At 29.2% G+C, this 22,296-nt stretch overlaps 1 protein-coding gene across 1 annotated transcript in view; it reads right to left on the bottom strand.

Moving 5' to 3' along the window:
- The window catches only part of LOC116772125 (hemicentin-2-like), a 140,825-nt gene that overhangs the window by 112,753 nt on the left and 5,776 nt on the right, over positions 1-22,296 (bottom strand). The gene's annotated exons all lie outside the window — the stretch shown is intronic.

The raw sequence follows: 22,296 nt of genomic DNA on the forward strand, positions 1-22,296 counted from the left end.
GTAAAAAATTTTTGAATGCGAACCCAAGTAACATTATATTTATCATATTTTACCCACGCATGTACCCACCCACGTGTGTCAAACTGTTATAATAGTTGGTGTTAAATTGTTTTAACAAAAAGCGTTGTTGCAGGTTGTTCATAGTCAGTTTAATTATTTTGGGCTTATATAAATTTTATACGTGTTTTCCAAGAATCTATAGGTGTGACTAGAGCATAGGTTAAACAGCTCTTAAATTCATATATTTTTGTTGAAATATATTTTGTGACTATTATGTAACATTAAAATATAAATATTAAAAGAGTATTTTTGGTACAAGATTTTTTAAACCTGTAGAAGACTGGACAACGTTTAGGATCATGTTAAAATACACGACAAGAAATGTGAGATTCAGTAGAGTATAACAATTATTATACAGGCAATGAGTTCAGAACGCAATAAAAGAAAAAATAATGTTCTTTGAAAGAAAATCTTTTAGAAATTAGAATATTTATCTAAGTGCCTGGTAAAGATGCAGCGATATATTGTACAGAATAATATGAAAAAATATAGTTTTACTTATAAGTAAAGCTGAACATATCACTTAGCTCTAGGATCTTGTTTTACGATTACATATGAAAATGTAAGAAAATGTGTATTGAAATTAACTGTACTCCTACTAAATATGATATTCTTGAGTATTAATGATAACAAAAGTATGAAATAAGCCTCTCTGACTGTTGTACCATAAAACTGAAGGTACAAATAAGACGATTACGGTTACGGCTACAGTATGAGTGATGAGGTTTCTCCTAGATTCACATTTATCTATCCAATAAACTATTATAATAGAGAAACGATTAAAATTAACAATTTACAGGATGATGTATATCCTTTTTATTATGTTTTTCAGGTCATTAATAGTGAAACATATATAGTTTTGTAAGTAAAAAATATATTATTGTATAATTATTGTATAATTTAGATATATTTTCTCATTAATATTAGCAACGACTAACACAACACTGATTCTAGACTGAATTTCTCGGGCTTTGTGAAATATAATTTGACACGAGTATTTGATGGTTAAGTAGATTTAATACCAACAAAGAAAATGAAAATGAATGTAATAAATTTAAGTATACGAGAAATAGCAGATGGGACTGACGCGATTTAAACCTGTTGCTCGTTAAAAATATATTCATAATATCCAATTATATTCTAAAGGTATTTTATTGAGACATTAGACTCTGAACGACGTAAACATCAACTAAATTGTCAAAAGCAAATTTATTACGGGCTTTCATAGCAAACCTTACGCAAATCTGTCAATTTAGCGAACAAAGACTTGTGCTTAGAAAATAAGCTGCGCCTTAAATTAGCAACCAGGATATAGGAGCTCTTACTGCTTTAAAAACTTAACGTACTGAGGTCCTTGTGTTTTGGATGGCATGTAATATGTGTTGTATAACATAATATGATGGCGTAAGCAGGAAATATGTAGGGACGGATACTCATATTAGACGATAGAGGACGACGGTATGCAAGATAAACTCCGCCAAATTATATTATCAGAATAAAGATCTTTGGCCTTTATTTACAACTATTTTTCTTAGAATATGCCTATGTTTTGTACTTGTTTCGTTAATGATCTTAGTCGACGTTTGTTAGTTATTGGGCTGAAATAAAATTTTTATATTTTACATTTTCCGATTTGGATTAAATATACATAAACTAAAAATGACAGATACTTTCATCGTGGCTGTCGGTGAATAGAATAATCCCAAAGTAATCGAACGGCAGAATAGAAGTGATTCATGTAATTACATTTAAAAGAATATAGTTTTAAACATAATCACTAAAAACCTTTAAAGATTTAATTGTAATGTTGTTTTATTTTTTTATTTTTATTAAAAAGGCAAAAACCCAAAAACGTTACGGTATTATTACAATTTATTATGTGATGATTCTAATCCCTCGTTACTTTCAGTTTAATTATACTCGTTTCTCAATTCTACCAGCTGAAGCGGCCATTTTTGATGTAACATACATCATCACTTTTAATTATTCTTTCTCAAGTTAATCAGCGGTGGGCCCCGATGGGCTGATGATGATGAAGTAAATCAATGTAAGCGATCGATTGAACCTATTTTTAAATTAAACATTATGATTTTGAAGCACTATGAGCATATTATACACTTCCACTCTTATAAACTACAAACGACTTATCGTAAAATTAAACAGCGTATTGGAAATATTATTTTTCTTGTACAGTTAATCTTATTCAAAGGCGAATGTGTCGTATGAAATAAACTGTCAGTTATTTTTTTAAACAACAATGTATACAGAAATCCAAAGTTATAAAACTTTATTTCTCGAAACTTCGTCTTTTCTAAAGCTCTCGTATTTTTTTAAATATGAATATAACAATCAATTTAAATAGGTTTTTTAATAACCTTTATAGGTAGCTGTGATATTCATTCATGTAGTATTAGTAAAAAAGATTGTTTGCTATTCTTATCTTCTTTCATAAATACACTTTTTTTTTACATTAAAAAAAAAATATTACATTATACAAATTTATGTTCGTGAAATAAAGACCGCTATTGCTGGAGGTTGCGTTTAGTTTTATTATTTTACACAAAGCCGGGCGCTGAATGAGTCAAAATAAATAATAAAAAACATTTCAGCCATAAAAATCTTATTTAATTTATAGGAGAAAGAAGTTTTTTCTCTTTTGTAAAAAAGTTTAAAATAAACTGATTTAGAGTCTGAATATAACCCGCCTAATTTGTTTTTGTGATAATTTTGTGCTAAACTAAAACTAAAACTGCCAGCCAAGTGTCCTCTAGAATACAAAACATGAGGGCAGAACACTACCTTGAGTACTTATTGAAAAATAATAGCACCATCTAAAGAAAATAATACAAAAATAAAGATACAGAAAACTTTGACTATTAGAAATGGAAAACAAGCCTTGGATATGGAATACACCCCTTATTGTATGACCAGCGTAAACGGATATGTATGAAAATAATAGAAAACACTGTATCAAAGCTTTAGTTCCTTTGAGATTTGCCCTTTGTCGTACATCTTAGTGAACTTAAAATTTAAAAGCAATATTTCTCTTACGATTTGTGAATTGTCAAAGATTTCCTTTGTATAGATTTTTCCGTGTTGCTACCAGCCAGTCATATCCTTATTGAATTGAGCATGTGTCAGTATTTCAAACTCATCTCTCGTATGCTGTTTGTTATATTTGATAAAATATTCTGGTAGATATGCTTTCCTTATTCGGAGTAAAATCACAATCATTGTTATGAAAAAATATTTATAAATTGGATTATAAAAAACAAAAGTAGAGTCAAATTTAAATCAAAGCGTTTATAACTAACTGCAAAATAAAAAAAAATCGCGTGTCATAATTTTATCTCAATTTTCAGTGAGATGGTATGTTTTCATACCAGTTATTAACGAAAGAAAGTAACTAGTATTAAGATGGTCTACTGTAATTGACATTGTATAACATATTTAGAGAAACATTATAAGTGTTTTTCTCTGATTTGAACAACTAAAATGGATTATACCATATAATATAATTCAACTTGTCTATTGATATTTCATCCTCATTTATAATATTTTTTATAATTTAAGCTTTACCTGAACTTTGTGACGTAAAAACGTATATTGATAATTTGTGGACAAAATCTACTTTTTCAAAATCTCGTCTAGAAAGAAATGTTGAAATCCATTTTTAGTTTACGACGTGATAACTTTCTACAATAAAGTTGTAAAGAATGACCGCTTCAGACGCTCTTGATAAGATAGCGTTCGATGAAAGGAAATAAAAATCAGTTTCTCACTGATCCTCCCTTGTTAGATAACTGTCTTACAAACCCTTAGTAACAGACCAACTACCATCAGATAGCTCGAGCGATTGGTGGGTCAAGGAAGAATGATTCGAACTGTTAACTGATTTGAAAAATACGTGCGTCGATATATATTTTATGTCCCTCTATAAAATATATTTTCTTCCATATCTCCGTTTACATTAAGTTTTTTTTTTTTAATTTTTGAGTAACATTAATTTATGTTATAACTCATATTCTAAGTAAATACTATAACTTTTCCCCTAATTGCTAAAATAATGCCACCCTATTTAAAACCTATTATTTAGTTAATTCAATTTTGGTGTTTAGAAATGCTGTTAAAAGGGGCAGACACCCCTTATAAAAATATTTCTTGCTATATCTGCAGGTTAATTCATTGTTATTTCAGTTGTGTTTTTCTATATTAATATCGTAAAGATATTTATTTAGTACTTTTCTGTTGTTAGTGGAGGTTATTCCAAAAACATTTTTTTTAGGATTCAGTAAGTTTTTCTCAGAATATTTTACTCCATTGTCTAGGTTTCAGATTATCAAAAGAATCTTATATATATTTCGCTAACTAAGAAAAACGTTTGAAGATAAAATTATCACTACAATAACATTTTATTGCCTGAGGATATCACTGTTCTGATATAGCGCATACGTGACCTGGCATAATTCTGTTCATACGTACATTAACATATTTTTTAAGGATAAGCGTAACATTTTTCAATAGCTATCAAAATTTTTCGTAATCATTGCACTTAAATAAGAGAACATAACTAGAAGTTATATAAACTTTTAAGCCGAGTCGTGTCCTCCAATGTAGCAATACATTTCCCCAGGGAAAACAATTTACAAAGTTGCTTACGATAAAGTTTAGGTAAATGCTTTAGCTTTGAATAATCAATAAAGCCTTTTGTGAATTTCACATGAGGTTTGAACCGTGTAAAACAATAAAAACTTGAACATGTATTCTGCGAAAGGTTTGCTTTTGATCCCATATTTTTACAGACTGCGTGTAAACTTAACATATTACGCATCGGCCACTGGGTGTTTTAAAAGTTTTGTATGATTAGACTTCAATAAAAATAGTTTTGAATCTCTCAGTTTTCTTAATTAAAACACAAAGAGAGCAATAATACGAGTTGTTGAAGTGAACTAAGGAAGGTATGTATTATTAAATTAAAAATGTTGTATTGAAATATATTTAAAAAAATATTGAATTAAATATGTACCTATTGAAAAAAAAAAGTTAAAACGATGATTTTTCTGTGTTCTTTAAATAAAAAATAAATCTCTCTCCATATAAAGTATATCACTGAGTCTGCGGTCTTAGTATCATCATACTTATACAAGTAAGTGTCTCATCTATTTTAAGGATATAGTCCATCAGTTTTCGGAATTGAATCGCTATTTGTTGAATGTCAACAAAAGACAACATAACGAAAATGAAACATTGTGAATTTACAAGGATTATTCATTTCAAAGATTTTTAAAGTTAGAAATTGCAAACAAAAAATGTCTTATGATATTAGTATACATTCCCAGCCAGTGGGAGATGTCAAGATTGTCTACCCTAACGAGACAAAACTTCCTAAAAAGGTAGTGACATATGTGGAAGTGCCTTTTTATTTATACTCAAGTTGTCCCCGAGGATGAAACAGAAAAGCCCAATATACGACACTGTTTTAGTATGTGTGGGGACGTGTCACCGCTGTCGACAGATGTAAGGAGATACTTGGATATACCGATGCTTTAAAATTGTTGAATGATAAAGCAATTTGTATCGACTCCTCGCTTTATTTGTTATCAGAAGATAAGCATTTTTAGTCTTAGGGAAGTTTTTCTTTCCATAAATATCACAAAAACATGTATTACATTAACTTGGAATATTTTTAATTATCTAGAATCAAAAAAAATATTTTTGAATCAAATCAATCAATAGCATTTTGTATAAAATAGAAAACAAATAACTGACGAACATAAAGTTAACAGTAAACTTTATAATAACATACACCTTTTTACCTTTTACTTTGCATCCCCAGACAAATTAAAAACATTCTTTACGTCGGACAACCACACAAATTGTTTGTTTTTCAGATAATATCATTTCCATAACTTAAAGGACATTGTTGGGAAAAATAACAAGAATTGGAAATGAATACCGGAACAAAAATGACAGCAATAAATAAAGTACATACATATATTGTCTTGCTGCAATAGCAGCGAATGATCCTTTTAAGTTCACCTCATTAGGATTGTTCTGATACTCGTATTTATATTGATACCTATATAAATATATAAATTAAGCAGTTTTCTACATAATTGAATGTATTAATAGGGAAGTCTTTATTAATATTAACAGTACCTATGGTTTTGAATCTTAAATATGATCCATAAACAATAGGTAACTTAGAAATAAAAGGAGCAATTGTTATAAGTATTCCCTTTGAGAAATGTTAATTAATTTTGATATCTAATTAACCTAAACAGACGAAAGACTTCAAGACTTGAGTGATGTATTATTTACCTGGAACAAAATAAATACAACATCAATTAACAATGTCAAAATTAGACGCAACTCAACATCTTCAGGTTCACAATCTTTATTCCTTGAAATATTGAGAAGACTATATTTTTCGTCACCTCATTAGGTGTATATATTAACAATATGGCCAAAGATAATTTTTTTAACGGCGTCATATCTCGCGCCAAGCAAATATGACCCTTGCTGACAACCATATTTTAGCATATAGTCATTATTATTATACTAGTTTGTGATATGTCTATAATATTCTATTATTCATTTTTTATTTCTTTAAAAAACATTATTGAAGCTAATCATCCAGAGTGTGTACTATAACGTATAGAAATATATTAACTTTATTGACGAGATACTAGAGGTTTCTTCAAAAATGTCTTTGATCTCGTAAATGCCAATTATTATCAGCCCGAACGAAAAAAACTTGTTTGAAATTTCAGTTGAACTAAAAATAGTTAGTCTTCGTTTTATAAAAAATCGATACAAATATTGTATGTTTATAACTTTTATACAATTCATGTCATTTTTTGGACCGATTCTTATCAATCCATCATCTCGATATCTCGACTGACGTTTGCAGTTCAGAAATAATATACTATATCTAATTTAATCCACAGACGAAATAAAATAAATTGCTTTTCAAACACAGCTGGCGTTACAGATATGTTGATTACTGAAATTGAGACAATTACATAAAGAGTTTGAGTTCTATGTTAATAATAATATATACAGGCAAAAAGAAATAAAGAAATGTCTTATTGCCACAAGGGACTGGATTTGCCACGTATCCTTCAATATATGGAATTGTGTAAGCATGGGAAAAGCTGTATATGAATGACGGGATTTGCAAGAACTCTGTAGCATCGGCAGGAGAGATATACGTTCGTATAATGTTATTTTCAGCACATATTTATGTCTAAAAATATTATATTTACATTCATTAAAATCACGTGCATTGCATCATGTTGAAACAATTAAAACCGTATGAAATATAGTAGTAAAGGGTTGTAAATAACAAACTATTTACTATTATTGAGAAGAAAAAAAAAAATATTATTAAATAAAAAATATTATTAAAGAAAGAAAAAAATATTTGCTTGCTGTTATTTACATTATTATTTCTTATTTATAAATCAAGTACGAATTTCTTTTAAATATTAATTTTAAAAATATAACTTATGTAAAAAGTTAAAAAATTTGATCTCCGATTTTTTTTTAAATTTTAAGTTATGAATTTTTTTCTACAAAACGCAGCACTAACGTTGTGTAAAAATGTTTAAAGTAAAACGCATGTTGGGTAATATAAAACTTTCGTTCATTAAAACAATGGAATAGTTATATTAATATTTTTTTACAACAATATATAATACATCTATTAACGCCTTTATGAGACTGACTGTACTTTTTGATGGATGAGTTTAATAACGGAGAATAGCGCAGTGTAGTGGTGAAGGAAGTAGCGTTAACAATAAGAGGGTTTAATGTTTACTCGGAGAGTTTTCTCATAGCACCTAGCTTTAGGAAGATTCGGTAATCAAGCTCTATTTCGTTTATTGCATTGTTTGATCTTCCTAAAGAATAAACAGAAAATATTCATATTTAATAAAGCTATCTTCCAATCCACGCCAACAATTAGAATAAGTGCCAGTGTTCAGTTAAATGTGTGTAACGTTGAAAGATAAATCTGGAACGGTTTTTTAATTTATTAACAGCGTAAAAGTAATTAATCTGCGGCTATTCCACTTTTAGGAATACTTTGTTGGATCAGCCTCGAGAACTTTCTGGAAATTTTCATCACCGAACATTATTAGAAACTTGGATCGTTATACAACCTTTTTACATAAAGTTTAATACCATTTTTAAGATTATAGCAAGAATGATATAATAATTAAATTTAATCAAGGTAAAAATAATGATTAAGACCGAAACATTTCCAAGCGCTTGGAGAACTATTAGTATATTAATCCCACACCTCTGAATGCAGATGTAAATTTGATGACACGGAACGACGTCATTAAAAGGTTTACAATATTTTTTTAACTCTTACTACTCTCTCGACCTCTGTTATATTCTGAATATATACTTAAATTTAGTAGAATTTCAAACACGGCATAAAACTTTCCATCTTATCAATTGTTTTAAAAACGTATTTGATTCTCAAAAATAGGTATAAAAATATTTTAAATATATTTGTTGCCAAATAAATAGTTTGATTTTAAAACTATAAATTTTTAAGTTATATCTTTAACTTGCACTTCACAAAAATACTTCTTTTATTAATCCCTATTTTCTACTTAATTGATGAATCATTTTATTCTTAAACAGAAAATGTAGCTTCCAAATAAAATCAAAAAAAAAATATTATCACAATTCGCATCAAGACATTTCAAAACTATTTTTTAAAATACTCAATTCTTTGTGTCCGTTGGGATCGTGCCCTGTCTGTGTATCTATTCTCATCAAAAAAGATTATGATTACATCTAGATGAGAAAACCTAGTATTTGTGTATAATTAATTCATTCTCAAACAAATCCTATGCCTGAGTTTACTTCAAGTTGAATGTTCTTTTGTTAAGTTAACAGCTGCCAGAGCCAGGTATTGTTACTTGTTGTTTAACATTGTATAAAGTATTTGATTGAGGTTCCTATGAACGGACCCTCTTAGTTCTCAAATTCAAAAGCTAGACTTAGCGACGTTAATGATATTAAAGGGCACCTTGTAAAACAATGAAATATTTTTGTATGTTTTAAATAAACAATAAAGTTTTAATTCATAATTATTTAGGCACGTTCGTATAAAATTCTCGAACTTAAGATGAGGCATGCCGAATATCCGACATTCTCAATTAAGAGGTATGCATAACGATGAGTTCGAATTGAATTCATTTCGGCGCGGAAACGGCGACGCCATATTGCGGACGCCATTTTAATTGCGAACATCGAGTATCCACGGAACTTAGAGAGGTACCAGTTGTACAAAGTACGCAAGGTATAATCGTTCATATTGTTGGTTTCTAAAGGCCATAATTGCGTGTAGGATTAAAATTGTTGAATAGTCAGGCAAATGTCAGTCCCGCGAGAAATGTCCATTTGTTCGTTACAAATGAACATTTGGTGTTTTCATAGAATATTGTAGATTAGAGTAAAATTTTCTATTCCATTGATTTTATTATACGATGTTAAAAATTCAGAATCAAGCGATTAGTTTCAAAATAACGAAATAATTTGGCTTTCACTTTAATGATTATATTATTTGTAATTAATGTGAATTGGGTATTTAATTTTTTTCTAATAATAATAACAAACTGGTGATAATTTTATATTTTAACTTATAATTGTAGATATAAAAAAAAAATATAAATTTTACTCCAACAAGATTTTAAAGTAAAGAATTTAATACAAGATGCAAATGAAATTAGATTTATATTTGTATCTGCGTCAGATATGAATTGATATTGTATTAACCTCTTGTACGTTTCTCAAAAAAAAAGAAATCGGCAAAGATCAAAAATAGGCATCAAATCGATATTGTGTCAAAAAATGTTGTTCTAAGTATAAAGTAGTGTTCTGAGTAGGATTGTAATGAGGATAGCGCCGGCTTTCGTCACTTATTCTTTGTTGAATATTCTTGATATGTATATACGGGGAACAGGAGATATCATTGTGTACAATACAATGCAGAATATTATCAATACTAACTTTTGATCAAACAAATTATGTTTGAGAATAGAAAGAATAAAAATATAGGTATATATGTATGTAGTCATACGATATAGAGTAATTCATGAGGATTTATATGTAAAAGCTTGGAAATATTTTACAAACAGGACCTTTCACAGATAATATTGAAAAAGTATATAAAAGTAAACAGCATTAAAACTGTATTTAAAATCTCTGCGAACTTTAATTATACGTTAAGCCAACACTTGTGATTTTCAAGAGCTAGCGATGTTGAAATAAAAAAAAAGGAACACTTTTATAACGTTTTCATTTCAATATGCAATAATCATTAAAAACTATGAAAACTACGAAGCAGACATTAAAAATGCTGGGAAAATTAAAATCGTACTTAGTTTAAAGCATCGCTTAATCCAAAGACAGATAATTAGAAATCAGCATCTTGGATTTAAATTAATGTAAATAATATTCATTAAATACACTGCTTGCTGGCATGCTAGAGGCCGGTTAGAGTTGAGATAACCATCTTTGCCTTTGATTTGTACATTTTCGAGAAACATTGCCTTCCTTGTTTGCATAATGTTACTTGTAGTAGTCTGAGAGTGATCAACGATTTTAGGGAAACCTGTTTCTACTGAACGAAAATCCCTTGTTATTAAAACTTAAATTTAATTATGATTTTAGGTAGTATTTACTATAAAAGAAAACAAAAAAGCTACAGAGTTCAAAATGAATTCCATTTTTAAAAAAAGTCAATATCATTTTGCCTTCTTCAATAGTAAACTTCCTTGAAAATTATTAAAATCTAATAAATAGGTTAAACTATTAATTTTTCAATTTCGCAGAGCAAATATTAGTATGAGAAAAGATAATTTGAAATGTATGATCATTTAATTGGGTGTAACCTTACCTTTTATTGTCAGTATATTCATATATAACAGAATTAAATGAAAATCGGGTTTCTGGTATATATTATTCCATTATAATATAATATACTGAACAAAAGATAAAAATACAAATGGAGGTCGCGGCGAACCACTGGTAGGTACCAAGGCCGGTGCAATTCACCCGCGTTATTCCCGATTCAATGAATGAATGTTACACACAAATTGGATAAGCACTTATTTGAGGGCTCTTATTTCTGTCTTTTAACGAAACTTTTCGAGCACAAAACCTCAAGTGCCCTTGAACTTGTCGAGTAAATTCTGGAAATTTCTAATGGCTAATTAGGATTGTTCAAACAGGGACTCTTATGGGCTGACTTTTGATACATGTGGCGTACTCATAGCCCTCATAAGATTGTTTCAAATGACATAAATCAACTCCCTTTGTGAACATGTCATTTTAGGGGTTATTTATTTTGCTACATTGCAATTAACAGACAGATTATTTTCTCTATTATCAATATTATGAGTATAATGTTAGGGATTTAAGGTCCTTTACAAGCTAGAAGCTCTTTTGTATCAAGTCCACTGGCTCCACAAAACAATACACTGACATTATTGATTATTTGAAGAATACTTGTCTAATAGTTTTATAGTCTTTCATAGTTTTACTTTCCAAAGTACCATATAAATGTAGCATTAATATGTAATCCAATTTATAATACGGCATTACATAGTTTAATGAAGCAAATGAAAATTCTACATATAATTTAAATATTCATTCACAACAATTGGAGTTGATGCCCTGAAAAATATTTATTTACGTTAAGCATTTATTAATATGTTAATGTTAAAATATTTTAATCATCGTATATTATTCATAGGTATTTGTTCATTGAGGTTTGTAAGCATGGTGGTTGAAGTAGGTCAAGTAATTAACTTGCATCTAAAATATGGAAGCTATTCAGCCAAATCCAACGCGAAGTCAAAATTTGAGTCAAAATGAAGTAAAAAATATTCAGATGTTAATATTATTTGAAGATGTTTGTTTTTGAGAATAGAGTATCAAAAAGTAATATATCCCAAGATAAAGTACCCATTATTATTATTATAAATACACTCTTAAAACAGCGAACTACAAGAAATAGGTTGCGCTCATTTTTATTATTCTAGTTAAAACGTACATTCGCTCTAAGCACTCCAATTTTATAAAATACAACGGAGCGGAGCTCATAATTCCTTCCTTACGCGGTGAGGTAATAAATCTAAAGAAAACTTTTTAAAAGCAAATCGCCGACTGTCAAAAGGAATCCACAATGGAGCCGTTGTTAGGGTCGCCGTACTTTAATGAACAGTTAGATTTCTTTTACAATAGAGACGATAGACTTTTCATGTGTAACAATAATAGAGCTGACAATCCATACATGAAGACATGCTCAAAACAAATCCATTAAGAGGCATACATCAAAACTCTGTTACGGTAATTTAAATTTAATTGTTTTATCTTTTACTATTAAAATTATCTATTGCTTTCCGTAACAATAAATTTTATTTTACGATATCTTTAAAGTATATTAATCTCGTTTCCTTTTTTTTTAGATAAAGTGAAGCAAGGCATGACTAATAAAATCCGTCCAAAAAGGTAGAAAAATGGTAACACTACATTGAAGGCGTGTACAATAAAATAATAAGGCAAAAATCTCATTTTTCATAATTCGCAGGTCCCTGGCCGAGCCTCCATAATTTACTTTTGTTTCAATTGTTACGAGTTTAAGGAGGAAAAGATTTATTTGACAAAAATTTCAATGTAAAAAAATGTTCATAAAGAATTTGACGTAAAAATTCATGTTGCGTAATGCTTATTAATATATGGAGCGTTGTTTTAAGCTAGCTTTAGTACGTAGCTTTATCTGGGCATTATGCAGTAAGCGGATACAAGTACTGTAAACAAAAAAATCAATAAAACGCAATAGAATAAGGTTCCTTATACAACTGCTTATTGTCTTCGTTTTATGTAAGGTTATAGAAATATAAATTGTTCATGAATCGATTTTAATAATTTTTACGTAGTTTATTATTGATTAAGGCGTTTACCAAGTTTGTTGTAATAAGAAACTTTTAGAGCCAAAAGAAATATGTTCCCAGCCACAAGCAATACTTTGTATCAAGTTAATCCATACCTCTTTCTAATCCTATAATTTGGGTATCCTTTATTATTTAATACTGTTAGATTTTTCTTATTAACAAAATTAGTCTTGTGCTCCAACGCTCGATCACTATTGCAGTAAAAACTACTGAAGCGTTTCACATACTTGGTAAATGGTGAACATTCCGGCTATGATATAGTGTGGCCACGATAAGCGCTCAGATTAGACTTCCTTTTAGCAAATATCTCTTACTAAATGTTGCTAAACACTGAGCCTAATTTACCTAAGCCAGGAACAATTTAAATGAAGTATAAAGAGATAGGTAAAAGAATGTTTTACCATAGTCATTATAGCTTTTGCAGCTAGTGCAATTTCTTTTTTCAAATTACTTATAGGTTAATATTATTATTATGGTAGATTTTGTTAGTTTTGGTATATTCATAAATATTGAGCGTAATATTGTAACTTCACAGCTATTCCACATTTATTAACCCCTTTCTTTTTAAGATTGTTATGGGCACGTTTTGTTTTTTACTGTTATATTTAATTCCAAACATAAATCTTTTCTTACAAAATGTTTAAATTATTCTAAAGTAGGGGATTTCTTTAAGCTTTCAATAGCTTCGCCTAAAAGTGTACATGACAGCGAAAAGGATCACGCAATTTAAAACTCTGTTTCTGAGTATCGGATGAAGCCATTGGGTTGAGACCTTTTAATTTAAAAAGGCTATTAAAAGCTTAAACCATTTAATAACTTGGACCTGTAATAATGAGTAATTTTATTACTTAAGTTTATTAAATTAAATTTATGGAGTAATGAGATTAGACTTTATTAAATTATTGACCAAAATATTTTTTTTATATATATTATAACTGGCCCTACATGCTGGTAGGTTATATCTAGAAGTAGAACTAAATAAATAGGGTTATATCTGACTAAAACACATTTTCGAACGATTTAACATGTATAAAATCTATCAAATTCGAATTTAAATTTCTAGTTTTTAATTGATATTTCCATGGCTTTACGTAGAGCATACGATTGAAATTAAATCGTCGGCGTAACAAACATTCAAATACGACATCCAATTCCAATATTGACAGTGATATTTTTGTTATATTCTACAGAGTTGTGGATCTATAAATCGAGTACTAAAATCACGCTTTTACGATAATCACAAAATTAAAAAAAAAAGTAGGTATTACAATATTTTTTTTACATATGATTGTTCTGAAATAAGAAAAAAAATGAAAATAATTATGACAATCAAATTAATAGTAAAATATTCTTAAAATATCTTGTGTTGGTATACAAGTTCAGTCTTAAATGTATTGAATTTTATAAAGGAACGCGAGTAACGAACGTATAAACACAATGTTTAACAAAGTGTAAAACAAACAGGGCGACTGTTAAATCAGCATACCGGTAATTCGTGACAAACTATAATTCAATTATCTTAATAATGTTACAATAATTATAACCCTCCAGAGATGGGGAGGGGTGGATGTGACATTTTCCTAACGACTTGGAATTAATTATCCAACGTGACCTAACCTAACCCTTTTATGTTTTACGGTAAGCTCAGGTAATATTCTAAGCCGTCATATAAAATGAGCTGTTAGGATGGGACTTTATGATTGTAATTATGTATGAACGTTGCTTTAAATAGCACATTCTATTATCTTGATATGAAGCATTCTTGAAGTAGCACTCTTGAAGTAACACTGAAAAATTTTATAGATTTTTCTAAAACAAAATATTTGATATTTTTCTTTTTGTTTCTTTTCTCACTGTTACCAAAAGATTATGTTAATAAGGTCTTAGAATAGGTTTTAAAAATTATTTGTTAATATTCATTTGTTATGTCTTTCTTTTGTTATTAATAACCGTAAAGTTAAATTAATTAATCCCATATAACTCATCAATACCTTGGAAATCTATTGATAACGAAGCCCCGGACGCTATGTTTATATCGAGGATCCTTGTTACTGATAATTTGTTGTTGGTGATAAGCTTTGCAAGGTTTTAGTATAAGCGGATTAATGGGACTAATTACTATTCTATCAATTTAATGTGAAGATAACATCCTTACAATTTCCTTGAGAATATAACCAATTTGAATTTATTTCTTTACGAGCATTCATATATATTTAGGTAAAAATATTATTAAACGACATTTTCTTTTTAATTAAGCCGTATTCTCATATTAATAGCCATCTTTATAAAACATGTTATACGATGAAATGACATTGTCCTATAAAGTCGGTATTACACAGCAAAATTGAAATTAATTTTCCTCCAGGCTCCAACATTCTGCGAGCAAACTGAAATTAGAGAGCTCCTTAATTTATTATAACCTGAATCGTTTGTCTGGGAACCTTTATTCCTTTTAAATAAATCAAAAGATCGCAATGGTTTTTGTGATAACGTGAACAAACAGCAAACGTTATAGTCGGATGGTTTTCCAGATAAATATGTTTGTTTAACATGCGAGTCAATGTTGTTCCGCCGCGGTATCTTGTTGATTTTAACTACTCGCTAGAAATTTATAACTTAACTTTAACTCAGAGTTAAACGTTGTATACATCTACCTTTATGACCAAAATTATTGGTAAGTTCTATGTCAAATTAGTCCTAAATAATATAAAAAAAGTTTTTAAGAAATATTAAACAAATTTTTGTAACTAAAATCAGACTCAATAATGAAGAATATAAAATTTATCGAGACGAAATGGAACGAGATATTTTCAAAGTCTCACTTTTGAATCCTTTTCCACAAGATTAATTCTTATATGTCGTTATTAGAGCATATTTGACTGATACAATATAATTTTTGGTGGCTAAAAGTTAACTCAGACTAACAAACAAATGTTATAAAAAGTTACAAAGCCTCGCCTTATCTATAGTTGAAAAGCAATAACACTTAAGTTCACTAATAAATATCACAACCGCCAGCTGTGAAAACATTACACTTTCAGCGTACAAAACTTTGATGACGTCATGTCACCCGCAGAAACCTCATAAATCGTCAATAAAATAAAATTTGATACATAAATAATACAGAAAAATATCACAGTCGACTGGATTGCAGTGATTTGAATTTAAATTGCTTTTTAAATCACATCAACAGAGAAGTCAGATGTAACAACAAATACAATTCAACGTTAACCAAAAAAACTTATATCATTTATATAAAAAAAACACTCCATTGTTCGGCGTGACGTGTAGCGTGTCCGAAATATGACATTCTATAAGGCAGCTACTTTCTTTGAATGTTAATGACCGAAGGCTTTGACAGGCGGTTTGATAAAAATGCGTACACATAAATAAATGTAAGTCACGGACGATATAATCCGTAGCGTTCTAAATCAGTCAATCAAAACAGGTTGAAATAAACTTCTATTATTTTATTCAATATCAAATATTGTCTACCAATTTTTTACTGACATCGTTTGAAATATTTTGCTATCGAAAATATTAAACAATGGTCGTATTAATAAAATCAAGTTGTTATGTTTTTATTTTCACAAATACCAAATAGAAACATGAGATCAATTTAAACAGTCTACAAAATAATACAGGGATAACAAAAGCGGTTATATTATAATAATGATAAGGATGACACGATAAGGTTCTTTTAATCGATATTATAAATATGGCACCCTTATGTTCATAAAAATATATTTTATTTTTAAAGTGTTTCGCCTATAACATTAGTTACCTGTAGAAAGGGTCAGTGAGCTAAAAACCCATCCAAATGTTAAGGGCATGGCGAAATACCGTGACAGAATATTCTTAACTACTTCTCCGTATTATCATTTTGCGTTAGCCGTAACAGCAAGCAGCGAGTTTTATATCTGCCCGCTAGCTCCTCGTTTACAGTAAGTGTGTCATTATACCATTTAATATTACGGACAAATTAGGAAATTTAGAATACTGACATACCTGTTCTGTTAAAGAAATTTTGGATATTTGTTTTTCATATATAAAGAAGTAAACTGAAACTTCCAACGATTTTTTCTGATTTTCTGACTGCGACTTACACAGAAAGTGTATGATAATTTACTCTACAGATTTTATCATATACAACTTTATACCAGCGATTTTTGTGAATTTCGATCGATTCATCGACTGGATTTTGTAGAAATAGATCTAGGCGTATTCTTCTTTCAGGTTAGATTACTAAATCGGTTTGTTGTTAAAGGAATTAAAAAATCGCATCAAGAGTAACACAATTGTACTTACGGCTTTCGTTAAATCAAAGATAAATTAGTTAGTCAACGATAAATTTGTTAATTAGATGATACAATCATCAATTAAAAGATTAAACACAATTTTGTCTCGCCGGTATCATTAAAAATAATGTGAAAAAAATATGATGAAGTAGATAATTTAAACAACATTTTATATTCAGCGCAAATCACCAAAGTTTTAAATAATAAAAACTTCTTGTAGATAAATTTTTGTTATGAATAAATCTGTTTCATTTTATTTTAAAACTATTGAAACTAATTACCTCGACTATTCTGCTAGATGTAATGAACACCAAATTACACAAACAATAAAACATATTTTAAGGTTGATACGAAAATAGCGATGAAATAATAATTTAAATATAATTCTATTCCAAACGTCTGACCTCAATTTAAATATAGATTTAAATAGCCCGATTTAAAATTTTTTACATCTTAATATCTATTACTATAAATCGAGTTGCGTCAGTGTCTAAAATCGTCATCATCATCATCAGCCTATCGGAGCCCACTGCTGAGCAAAGGCCTCTTCTCACATGGAGAAGGTTAGAGCATTAATCACCACGCTCGCCCAAGTCGGGTTGGCGATTTCAATTTTATGATTTGAAATTATAAGACCAGGTTTCCTCGCGATGTTTTCCTTCACTGTCTCAAATAACAAAGTATTAGACATATTTTCTAATATTACTGTTGAATCATTTTTATAATTGTCAATGTGATAACAGAACAATCTGCACTTCAATGTATATTTTTTAGGGTTTTCTTTAATCTCATTATTAAATAAAATGTAACAAACCGAACGGACATTAACATAAATTGACGCTTGTAAATTAGTAATCAATCAGATTTTCTGATGCTCTGATATAAGAAAAGGAATAAAAAGACACTCTTTTACTGTTCGGTAAAGTAGTGGAAATGGAAATCTCAGTCATTGAATGAATCCCGAATGTAGTTGGGAATTTGCGAGAAATTTCTGAAAGAAATTTCAATCTGGGGTTTTAGAATTATGAGTCATTGATGAAGTGATATTTAATATCTGTGAACCTTAAATTTAACTAAACAGTCTTATTAAATATATATATTCATTAAAACTCATATACCTAACATTAAACAGAGTAGTGCATAACAGTTTAACAGAAATTCTCTTACATGTCTTGCAAGCTCAGTGTTTCAACTTTATTCATACGGAGAGATCTAAGGATATGAAATATCAAACTTGCATTGAATAATGTGAATTATATTCCAACAGAATGCATAACTTCACTCTTTGATGCAATATGAAGCGTATCTCGTTCACTACTTACATCGTAACAGATTAGTTATATTATTAAGATTTAACATGACAACCCGATGAATATTTTTAAATCCCTCCCGCAATATTAAAAGTATTATTGCACTGAATTACTCTCGATATTAATATAAAATATCCTTTTATTTATATATAGAATTATATCGTGTTTGTTGATATATAGTAAAGACTTTAAATATTAATGTTCCGAGTTAAAACATTAACCGATATTTTACTACGCAACAAAATTTCGTGTAAGTTCAACTGAAATGTTATAACGCCGTCTTCATTACATTTGCACATAACGGGTACTACCCACAACGAGAGACGAGTTTTATATCTGACCGTTACCTCGTGCACAGAAAACGTGGCATTTAACGTTAATGGAAGATAAGGGTACCTTGAATTGTAATTTAATGTTGATTTGTTTAACTAATCCTATTAGTACTTTAAGTGTGTGTTTGTGTACATAGATATACGTCTGTTAGTGTTAGTGTTAATTGTTATGTGTATTATTTGAATAGTACCAAGATAACTTTTTATATCAGGAATTTCTGAAACATGCAAAATAAAGTTTTGTGTATATTAAGTTTATTATAGACTTATAAATTTAGTAATTTCATTTTGTTGTTGAAGCGGTTTTAGTTGATAATTAATCTACTAGGTTTTTTTTTGTTTAAAACTTTATCAATTACTTTTGCATGATAATACAAGATAAATTTAATTTAATTGTTAACTAAGTTCCTAAAAACAATCCTATCATAGTATGAAGATTATAAATCTGGTATTTAAGGAAACCATTGAAAGTGTAAAATGTGGAAAATCGGTATGAAAACAAATAGATATTAAATAAGTAGTTAATTAGTTACTGGCAATGAAATTGGGTCAGCCTCAATAGTTTAGTTCAGAGCATCATTTATTCATATTGGCAATCAATGTGACACATCGTCTCAATTTCACAATGCATTGGCATGGGCCATTAACACTGTCTTCACAAATATTGACGTTGGAAATATTCCAAACTCATTGCTTTTAATTTTAACGTTTGCAGCAGTTTCATTGCACTTAAGACCTAGCAAGAATAAAGTAATTACGTACCAGCTCACACATAAAGTTGCCCCAAATTATTTTATGTCTATGAAATATTAGATCAAGTCACAATCGCAGCGGACTGTCCTGTTATGAAACACCACAGCAAAAGTATTAGATCTCATATAAAGTTATGAGAACATTATATAAACTTTCTCGAATGTAGTCTTTTGTATCATGTGTCATCTTGGAAGATATTCAACTATTTCAACGTTAACTGTTCAAAGACATTAAGGTGTAAAACTTGAAACTTGGAGAGCAAAATTGTAACTATGTTTAGTTAGGCATGCACCACTTCGTCCCTTTGTGATACCGCGGTCGACTGGTCTCGTCAACAAAGCCCGTAAATAGATATTTGTGGACTCATTAAGCTGTGACATCCACAGAATGTTTATTTAAATTTTCACGTCATTTTGAAGTTTTAAATTAATGAATACTATTTTTCTTAATTAAAGGATGGGTAACATTTGATTATACTGTTTAGTTACTTACATATGAGTTATTAAAATGTACTAAACCTCATTCAAACCAGCAATAATTTGTAATTCTATTACAAATCTTGAAGATCAAATGTTTCATTTCAGTCACAAACTATTCAGGAACAGCGGTCTGATTTGATTGTACTGAATTAAACTTATACGGTATGCACCGAATTATAACTTGTTCCGTATTCAATGTAGAACTTAAAGTTGAATAATAGCTCTAAAAGATTATAAACAGCTATAGATATATTTTGCTTAATGCATGTTCAGTCTTATGAACATCCAAAGCATAATTGCTTTGCAATATTTTCACTTTATGCACACACACATATAGTAAGATTTTATACATACTATTTTTATAATTTTAGTAAAACATATAACCCGATTTATTTTTTCATCCTTAGTTATATTTATTTAGTTTGTACAAAAAATTTGCTCCTAAGTAAAATTTATTGTCAAGAGGTTACAGTATATCAATTGTAATGAAATTTCGTATTGACCTATTATTTGAGTAAGCCTTTTAGAATTCCTTTATGTATATATAAGAAAATCTCATTTTCTTACAATTTGGTAATCATGAAATTCTTATTATAGAAATCTAGATAAAAATTTTATGTCTGTACTTTAGCTAAGGTGGCAGGAAATACATGAAATGATCTCATAAAACAAGATTTATACTGAGGTCCGAAGTATTCAAAGGCGTAAATAAAGTTCATGTATCGGGTGTAATATGTTAATTGTTTTATAGTTTGTATAATAAAATTTGTTGAAAATGTGGAGGTAAAGTAATAATGTTGTTATAATATATTGAATACCACACAAAAATAAGCGATTCCAATTTGCGGTAGAAGTAGTTTTCACTGCAACGCAAATTTGATTAAAATTTTTATGATTTTCTAAATTTACACAAATTTGATCAGTACACATAAAAAAACGAACTAAACATTGAACCTTTGAGTAAATTTTTGTTTGCAAAAGTAAAAAAAATGAAAACTGATTTTTCTTCCATTCGCCGACTTAATAGCTGATGTAGAATTTGGTTCTCCCAAATTCACCTATATTTGTAAGGTATTGTTAGCCAACCTAAGCCTCCTTCAAGCTCAAGCTGTGAAATTACAGTTTTTATCAACGTTCAATTGTTTTGAACTCTTTTCATAAAAACTTACAAGGAGAGGACCTATAGCTTTCATGGCTGTTACTATCATGCGATTTCATTATCTTTCAATACTAGTATGGATCGGAATATTTTATAAATAACATGTATGGAGATAAACCTAATATATTTTATTTTTTTCTCATTTAAAACAAACGAAATAGTTAACACCTACCTGATCGATAAAAAAAACTAGCACAGTACTCAATCATGAGTGTATGAAAAATATTCCAACTGTAATAACGTAACGCAAGTCATTGACACAAAATTAAGGGTGGGATAAAAATCTATAAAGGGTAGGCACGTACGTATGAGGTGAGATCGAGTTCGGCATTATTGGATTTCACTATCATAGATATAGTTATGACACCTTATCTGCTGAGTGAGGGTTACTTCAGTTCTTTATAGAGATTTTGTACTAAATCGGATTTTAAAACAGAGTATGTTTGTATAAGTATGAAGAGTCATTGCTTTTTATTTACTGAAAATTACCGTATAGGAATGAGCATTGTTTACTGCAAAGTTATAGGTAAACTACAGTTCAAATAAACAATCCCGACATCAAATATTAACTTAACTATATACTTAGTGCAAAAGCAAAGCTTCCACGTCGATGTATCTTGTTTCGTTGCTGAAACTATTCTATTAAAATGAGTGACTAATAACTCCTCTTATATACGGTTCTTGTTCAGAACCATCTTTGAAATTAGAGTGAGGCATAAAAGTTTGGCATTTGTCTATTATTCACGAAATAAATTAAGAGGTATTTGGAAAGCATTGTATGCATTTTTTATAAATCGGGATAAAAGAATTTTACTATACCAAAGTTTATATGGAGAAAAAGTTTAATAGACCTCATTATAAGTGCATTAAATTATTTCAAACAAACATTACAAGCACGTCTCTGACAAAAAACGAAAATCCGAAA

This window comes from Danaus plexippus (assembly GCF_018135715.1).
Source record: "Danaus plexippus chromosome 16 unlocalized genomic scaffold, MEX_DaPlex mxdp_31, whole genome shotgun sequence".
NCBI lineage: Eukaryota > Metazoa > Arthropoda > Insecta > Lepidoptera > Nymphalidae > Danaus > Danaus plexippus.